Below are 8,642 nucleotides of genomic sequence, written 5' to 3'. Positions count from 1 at the left end.
GTTAAAACTTAAGAGAGATAGAGAGAGAGAGAGAGAGCGAGAGAGGAAAAGGATGTAGGAGGGTAGAATAGTGATTTCATATTTTACTATGAGATGATGCTGAAGCTGATGCATGCGGTGGACCCATGCTTTCTTTGTAAGATTTATTTATTGATTATTGATTTTGGATCCTTCTCTCACTCTCCCTCAACACAAGAAGAAGAATCTCTTATCCTCTCTTATATCCCCCTTTTTTCTGAGCCCTATTCATCACTTCAATTCGATTCAATTCAATTCCGTTACTTCTTTTCACTCTCAGATCTCAATTCTTCTTTTCACTTTCCACCTTGATATGATCAGATATGTACTAATAATACACATATAATTAATTTTCCCTTCTGAATTCACAAACCTATTTAACCCGATTCTTCAATATTCTTGCGTTGATCGGTGACTGGATCATCGTCTGATCCTAAAGCTTCACACTTCAAAATTCGAGTTCGAGGTGCGTTTTGCTTTTAAATTTAATTAATAATCATTCAACATGCTTATGAACGGGTTATACAAGTTTTAGATCATGATGGCTAAAAGGTTTGTGAATTTTTTGGTGAAGGTTGTTAGAATATATGTATTATAAAGGTAGAATGGGTTCTTTAAATCTGAAGGGACCGGTTGTGATCCCCACTGTTCGTGCCAAAGTAGCAGGGCTCTGCAGTGTTCCTTTAATTGGATCAATGAAGGCTAAATGTATTCGAACTTAATTTTGGGGACTTAGGTGTAGCAGAGATAAGGCCACTGTTCTTTCTTTCCATATAAACATGCGAAAGTGCAAGAGCAAGACTGTGCATTGCAGTTTCAACTCACCTTCAAATGGGAGCGGAAGTACGACTGAGAATTTTGATGAAAAGGATGAAGATTATGTTAACTCTAGCGTGGTTGAAGCTGGTATGTTCAGCTTAGCTGATTCAATATATGATGATGCATTGTGTGGTCAAACATTATTTCTTATTTTGCTTTTGTGAAATAGATTTGCTCTGTGAATTTTGTGTGTAGTTGAGGTGAGGAATGGAGCAGATGTTAATATGGATTTTGGATTGGTTTGTTGCAGTTTAAAGAGCTTGCCCAGGCTTATGAGGTTCTGAGTCATCCTGAAAAGCGTGAGATTTATGATCAGTAGGGTGAGGATGCTCTCAAAGAAGGAATGGGTGGCAGCCACGACCCATTTGATATCTTCCAGTCTTTCTTTGGTGGGAGTCTCTTTGGCGGCGGTATGTTATAATCAGATGTTTTTTCAGTTTCGGAAAATTTTTATTGGTTGTGTTAATTTTGTATTTTGATTGGGTTTTGAGAGATTTGTTGATGGCTTCTTTGAACAGGTGGTAGTAGCAGAGGGAGGAGGTAGAAAAGGGGAGAAGATGTGGTTCACCCCCTCAAGGTCTCGCTTGAAGACCTATACCTCAGAACATCTAAGAAGCTCTCGCTCTCTCGCAATGTACTTTGCTCAAAGTGCAATGGGTAAGTATAATCATATCAAAATTTCAAGTTATCGGTACTCTATTATGATGTGATTGATTGTATGTACACTGGTTTCTTACGTTTGTGTGGCTGTTTGTGTTATTGAACTTTGCAGCAAAGAGTACAAGTCTGGGAATTCTACAAAGTGCGCTGGTTGCCAAGGAACTGGTATGAAGGTTTCTATCAGGCACCTTGGTCCCTCTATTATTCAGCAAATGCAGCATCTTTGCAATGAATGTAAGGGTACTGGCAAAACCATGAGTGACAGGGACCGTTGCCCACAGTGCAAAGAAGAGAAGGTTGTGTAGGAGAAGAAGGTTCTTGATGTCCATGTGGATTAATAGGATTAAACAATCTCATTATTTCCAGCAACAATTTCAGCAATTTTTCAATAAAGTAATAAATTTCCACACAAGAATTTCAACAATTTTTCAATAAAGTAGTAAATTTTAAAGCAATTTATTAGTATGACTCAGATTTTCTACCTAATACCCGACTCAACACAAATAAACAAATAACTAAAATAAAATAAAATATAGTAAGAGATACTTAATAATGAGTCTAATTATATGCAATGAAAACTTTGTTAAGATGATTCAAAGAACTTGGAAAAGCTAACTGAATTCAATTCATCTTCACGTCCAAGTTACATGCTTATCTTTGTTATTTGGAACTATGTTGCAGGAACAACAAAAACATAATCAAAAAACAAACGCGAAAGCAAAAGAAAATATGTTACATAGGAGAAATCATCATCAACCTAAGCATGAAATGCAGAAAGATAGACACTATAGGAATTAAATACATAAGAATGAACAAAAGGAAAAATGAAATAAAATACATTAACCTTAGGTGACTGAGCAGAAAATATAGAGCCAAAAACCACTGTTTCAGAATCACTTCAACCTTTAACTAAATTTAAGAGCCTTCTTCTCAATGATTAAGAAGACATGATTACTGCGCAGAGGAGTAAGTTCAGTATTCATGAAAAAGATTATACGAAATCAGAATTATAAACTGGCTCGGAGTGAAGGAGGCGCACACTATTTAACAAGACGGGAGAGAGTGACTGCTAAAATATTGGGTGATTTTTTGAAATCCTAACAACTTCATCTGAATCAGATTTTTGCCGTTTACTTAACTGCCTAATTTGATTTCAAATTTAAATTTTTAATTTATCGTTTTTGAGTAGCCCGTTTCTACTTCTAATAAATTTAATCTTTTATATAATTAATTTATCCTTTTAATTAATTATTTGTATCTAAACAAATGCCTTCTGTTAAAAAAGTGACTGTAAATCCGGTCAAGGATGGCAAATTTGATTTTTTTTCTTATCTTCAAAACAAATTTGATTATTAGTTATATTTTAAAGGTACAAAAATGTCTATATAATAACATATTTCATCCCATATAATTCTAAACTCAAAAGTCTCCACTCTTCTTCTTTTCAAATGTTAGGAGCCAACATTAGTCTTCTGTGAGTTTTAGAATATTTCCAACGACACATTCATCCAGGTACCACCATTTTAAGTGTTAGATACTAATCTCTTCTCCAATTTTTAAACTCAAATTTTCGATGTTCTTAATTTTTCATGTAAGTAAAAATCTCATTAATAGATTAAGTAGGGGACTCAAATAAAACACAATAAATTAAGTAGGGGACTCAAAATGATGTTCACAAATCAAAATAGTTTTACATAAAATAAAATTATAACTTTGATTTTAAGATGATTTTTGAAGTATTATCAAAAGTTATAGTCATTAATTACAGATACCATAATCATCATCATATGATTTATCTTCGTACATAGCTTCTAGCATTATAAAATTGAAAGCCACCGATTAAGCTTTCATGTGTCGTTCATCCAAAATATAATAATAATTTTAAGAGACATTGAACTAATTTATTTATTATGGACTAATTTATCTAATGTTATCAATTTAGTATCAATAAGGAATTATTGACTGCACAAGCCTAACGGCTTTATTTATTTTGTTTAATTGAAACCAAACTATAAACATGGTATAACAAGGAACCAGACTTAGTGTATCACTAAAATAGAGTTACATATACATTAAAACTAAAAATAAAAAAGCATGAATATTGAGTTAAATAAACAAACAAAAATCAGTTAAAAAAAGCATGCATATTCAGTTACATAAATAGAGAAAAATACCTGGAAGCTCGACCAAATGTCAACGTTGATGTAGGGGAGACAGAGCCACCAAGTGACCAAAGCAAGTAGCAGTATTGGAGCACCTTCAGACCGAGAAACGAATAGAGCTTGCGACAGCTTGGGTGCGTGAGGGAGGCTTCGCGCTGACCACAATGGCTGCTTAATGGAAGGGAAGGAGGGGGCAATCCGCTTGAGGAGATTCGGCGGAGACCTTCGCGTGAGGGCGGCGCTCTGAACTTTAAAAGCAGCATCTCTTCATTTCTCTTGGAGTGGGTTCTAATTAGGGTTAATTGTGGGCTGAAACGGAAGATTTTGTGATATTGCTTCAAAAAGTCGGTCAGGTAACGGTTTGGTTCACCCGAACCAAATCTCGGCCGGTTCATCGGTTTAATTTCGATTTTTAAAATATCCAATTTTTTCTTAATCAGCCGACTACACTTAAGAAAACAATAAAAAAGAAAATAAGTCTGTTTGATTATGCCGAAAGTAATTTTTGTTTGATTAGCTAATGTTTATAAATATGTTATACTAAAAATTTTAATGATGGTTTCAATATATATTTTTTCGATTAATCATGTTCTATATAGGGAAAAATAATAAATTAGTTTTGTGTACCTTTTATATTGTTGATCTCTTTTTTTTTATTTTTAAGTATGTTGTACGTGAAATTATTTGTTTAGAATATAATTATGTTATATTATTTTTTATGATAAAATTTTTTGGAAATGTTTGGATGAAAAGAATAATTTTTTGGACGTACTTTTTGGTTTACTAACTCTTTTACTTTTATTTAATACACATTTCAGACTAATTTTTTTTGGCATCTTTGACCAATAAACATAAGGTGCGTAATGAGTTATGTGTATATGTTGTACTATTTGGAGTATCTTGGATTTATTAGTTCCCTTATTGATTTATCATAATAATATTCTCAATGGGTGTCTTGACTATTTAATTTTAAGAAATGGTCATTTATTAATGAATATCGTTATTATTTGACATATTGAATTGATATTTAGCTTATTCATTATCTAATTATAAATATTAATCCTAGTTTATAAAAATTTTAAGATTTAATTAAAATAGTTTGACTCGTTTTTTATGGCTTTGATGTGTTTCTCTGCTGAGTACTAGTTAGTAGTCACTCTATTGATGATTTGTAATTTATACCAGGAAAAATATCTGGTGAGTTACATCATTTTAAAGCATTTTTTTATTATACATATTATTAAAGAATTTATTATTATAGGAGTTACTTCATATTTTTTAATCCCCTTTTATGTTCTCTTTAATCAGTTAATATAAATTAATAATTATTTGAAAGACACAGTACTCTTATAGATACAAGATATAAGATATCTTTATATTATTTTTTCTTTTAAAAACGTAAATTTAGAAGAAAAATGAGTATTTTTTATAAGAAACATAATATCTAAAGTACATAATGTGATTACCAAAATATAATTACGTAAGTCATTTTGAATATAATAATAAAAATATTAAATATAGTATTATAAAAAAATAAATGATGTTTTTAAAAATAAATACAGATTATTTGTTCTATATTAGTTTTTTATTCTATATTAGTTTTATATTCTACCTTTATTGCACATTTTAGTATAAATTTTAATGTTCGTAGTTGCACACTTATTTTACCATACATGTTATGTTTTTAGAACGGTATTTCTTATATCATGTGGAATGAATACAGTAAGATACCTAACATTATTTTATTGATAAAAAAGTTGTATCACATTAATTATTAAACCATATATTTGGTGTACACTAGATATGGACAAAACCTGGATTCTTAAGCCACGAGATAGCATAGAATATAGATGGAGACTTAATAAGTTCCTAGACTTTGCATTTGCGAATGCATCGTCTGATAACATGATAAAGTGTCCATGCCCTCAATGTGGGTTTCAATTTATGTAAACAAGAGAGGATGCGTACGACCACCTGTTGATAAAGCCCTTTCCCGCTGGCTATACTTTGTGGTTGCGTCATGGTGAGAAATCAGTTGAGGAGAGCTCTACTTGCACACCGACAGTTGAGAAACCTACACCCTAGGTGAATCCATATCTTTAAATGGTGCACGAGGCGTTTAACTTCACAATGCCTCCTGGAAGTGAGGAGACCACAACAGCGGATCCTGTAGAAGACGATGATATAGAGTTGTCGTACTTGTACGATGGTCGAAGTCGCGAGGCACAGGATTTTGCCGATCTTCTTACGGATGGAACGGAGGAATTATATCCCGGCTGCTCGAAATACTCAAAATTGTCTTTCCTAGTGAAGCTTTATCACATTAAGTGTATGTGTGGTGTGAGTGACAAGGCTATGTCGATAATTTTGGACATATTGCGGGATGCATTTGAGCAAGCCAAATTCCCGTCCACTTTGTATGAAGCCAAGAAAACTATCCGAAAGTTGGGGATTGAGTACAAAAAGGTAGATGCATGCCCGAATGATTGCATGTTATATCGGGGTGAGGATGAGGACGCGACCAAATGCAAGCAGTGTGGAACTTCACGATGGAAGCAGAAGACGCGAAAGGGTTCCGTTACAAAACTCAAAATACCTGTCAGGAAAAACGAAAAGCCTTTCCCAGCGAAGACTCTGCGTTACTTTCCTCTTATACCATGACTGCAACGGTTATTCATGTGTAGTAAAACTTCATCTGACATGTTATGGCATAAGGAGGCAGATAATAACGATGGGTACTTGAGGCATCCAAGGGACGCTGAAGCATGGAAAGACTTTGATGCAAAGTATCCTTTTTTTCTAACGATGCTTGCAGTGTTCGCTTAGCTTTAGCAAGTGACGGTTTTAATCCTTTCAGAAATATGAGTACCACGTATTCCATTTGGCATGTGATTTTTATTCCGTATAATCTTCTTCCCTGGCTATGCATGAAACAGGCATCTTTTATACTATCTATGATTATTCCCGATCCTAAAATGCCAGGTAACGACATCGATGTTTATTTGGAGGCCTTGGTGGATGAGTTGAAGCAACTCTGGGATGGCGTTGAAACTTATGATGCTAATAAGGGGACCACTTTCAAGATGCGTGCGGTGCTAATGTGGACTTTTAGCGATTTTTCAGGGTTGGGAAATTTATCTGGGTGGAACACGTACAGTGGGTTAGCTTGTCCCACGTGTAACGTGGACGCTAAGGCTCAGCGACTAACATTCAGTCGAAAATGGTGTTACACGGGCCATCGCCACTTTTTGAATCAGGGCCATAAATATAGAGTATGCCGGATTAGATTTGACGAACAAGTTGAAAGCAGAGATCCACTGAAGAAGTATTATGGAGCAGATGTCTTAAGGCAGCAGTGTAACATGCAAGTGTCGTTTGGGAAGAAATCAACTCTGATAGCCAAAAGAAGACGCAATGGTGAAGATACAGATCAAGATGACTCGTATTGGAAAAAGAGGAGTGTGTTCTTTGAACTCCCGTACTGGAAGGATCACATGTTGCGTCATAACCTTGACGTGATGCATATAGAGAAGAACATTTGTGACAATGTGGTCTTCACTATCATAAACAATAGTGTCAAATCAAAAGATAATCTTAAGGCTCGCAAAGATTTACAAAGCATGGGCATAAGGTCTGAATTGTGGCCGGACGAATGTGGTAAATATCATTCAGCAATCTTTACAATGTCAAATCCACAAAAGGATGTATTCCTGAAGACTCTACAGAACATGGTCTTCCCAGATGGTTACTCGAGCAATATTGCTCGTTGTGTTGACATTCGGCAGCGCAAGTTGTATGGGTTGAAGAGTCACGACTGCCACATTCTTATGGAACAATTACTTCCAATTTTGGTGAAGAATGCATTGCCAAGTCCGGTATCGAATGTGATTGCGAATCTGTCCTCATTTTTCCGAGAACTTTGTGGAAAAGCTTTAAATCCTATGCAGCTTGGTATCCTTCAGAATCATGTTGTCCAAACTCTGTGTCAGATGGAAATGATTTTTCCTCCATCCTTCTTCACTGTCATAGTTCACCTTACGGTGCACCTCATTGATGAAATAAAACTTGGTGCCCGGTACATTATCAATGGATGTATCCAATAGAAAGGTTAGCTTGCTACTAAACGCATTCAAGACTTTTTTTTCAAATTCGTTACGTATATACTAAGCTTTATGTCGTATTTATGTAAAAGGTACTTAGGACGATTGAAGCAATACGTGCGTAACAGGGCACAAGCAGAAGGCTCAATTATGGAGGGCTATTTATCTAAGGAGATTTTGACATTCTGCTCCAGATATTTGGATAATATTGAGACTAGAATTAACCGACCAGCGCGAGTTGACGATCGACCTGTTGATGTTACAAACAATACAGGATGTAATATGTTCCCAGAAATTGAAAAAGCTTCAGGGGCTGTATCACATTTTGTACTGACCCCAATAGAAAGAGATCAGGCACATCGTCATGTGCTAGTCAATTGTGAGGCCGTCGCTCCATTTATTGAGTAAGTATGCACATGTAATAATTAAGCACGATTATAACCAGTTTCAAACAATCAGTCGTTGGACTAATTTCTTGTTATGTCGTAAAGTACATTTAGGACAGAAACCAAGCAAAAATTGCAGGTTCAAATTAAACAAGGTCGCAATCTAAGATAGACCATGTTGTGCATGCAGAATTTCCTCGCCGGTTCAAGCGTGAGGTTCGTAGAAATTTAACCTGACCAACTTATTTATGCCCTAGAATTATAAATTATAAATTCCAATTTTTAATACAAACAAAGTCTAATTTATGGTGCTAGGTTCTAATGGATAGTACTGTACATTCAAAAGAAATGAAGTTGCTGGCATGTGGTCCCATGCTTCAGGCAAGACGTTTTGGGGCATACAACGTCAATGTGTACAAGTTTAGAACTATCACAAAGGAAAACGGACTGAAAACACAAAATAGTGGAGTTTATGTCTCATCCAATACAAGAAGTTA

The 8,642-nt window shown here is 34.9% G+C and overlaps 1 long non-coding RNA gene across 1 annotated transcript; it reads left to right on the top strand.

Annotated features, from left to right (window-relative positions):
• Positions 398 to 1,046, top strand: LOC110267693. Its single transcript, XR_002355572.1, has 3 exons — positions 398 to 484; positions 593 to 924; positions 1,033 to 1,046. It is a non-coding gene; the product is annotated as an uncharacterized LOC110267693 (long non-coding RNA).

The sequence above is a fragment of the Arachis ipaensis genome, chromosome B10, assembly GCF_000816755.2.
Source record: "Arachis ipaensis cultivar K30076 chromosome B10, Araip1.1, whole genome shotgun sequence".
Lineage (NCBI taxonomy): Eukaryota > Viridiplantae > Streptophyta > Magnoliopsida > Fabales > Fabaceae > Arachis > Arachis ipaensis.
The sequence above is the reverse complement of the archived record's forward strand: the minus strand, read 5'-3'. Positions and strand labels throughout refer to the sequence as shown.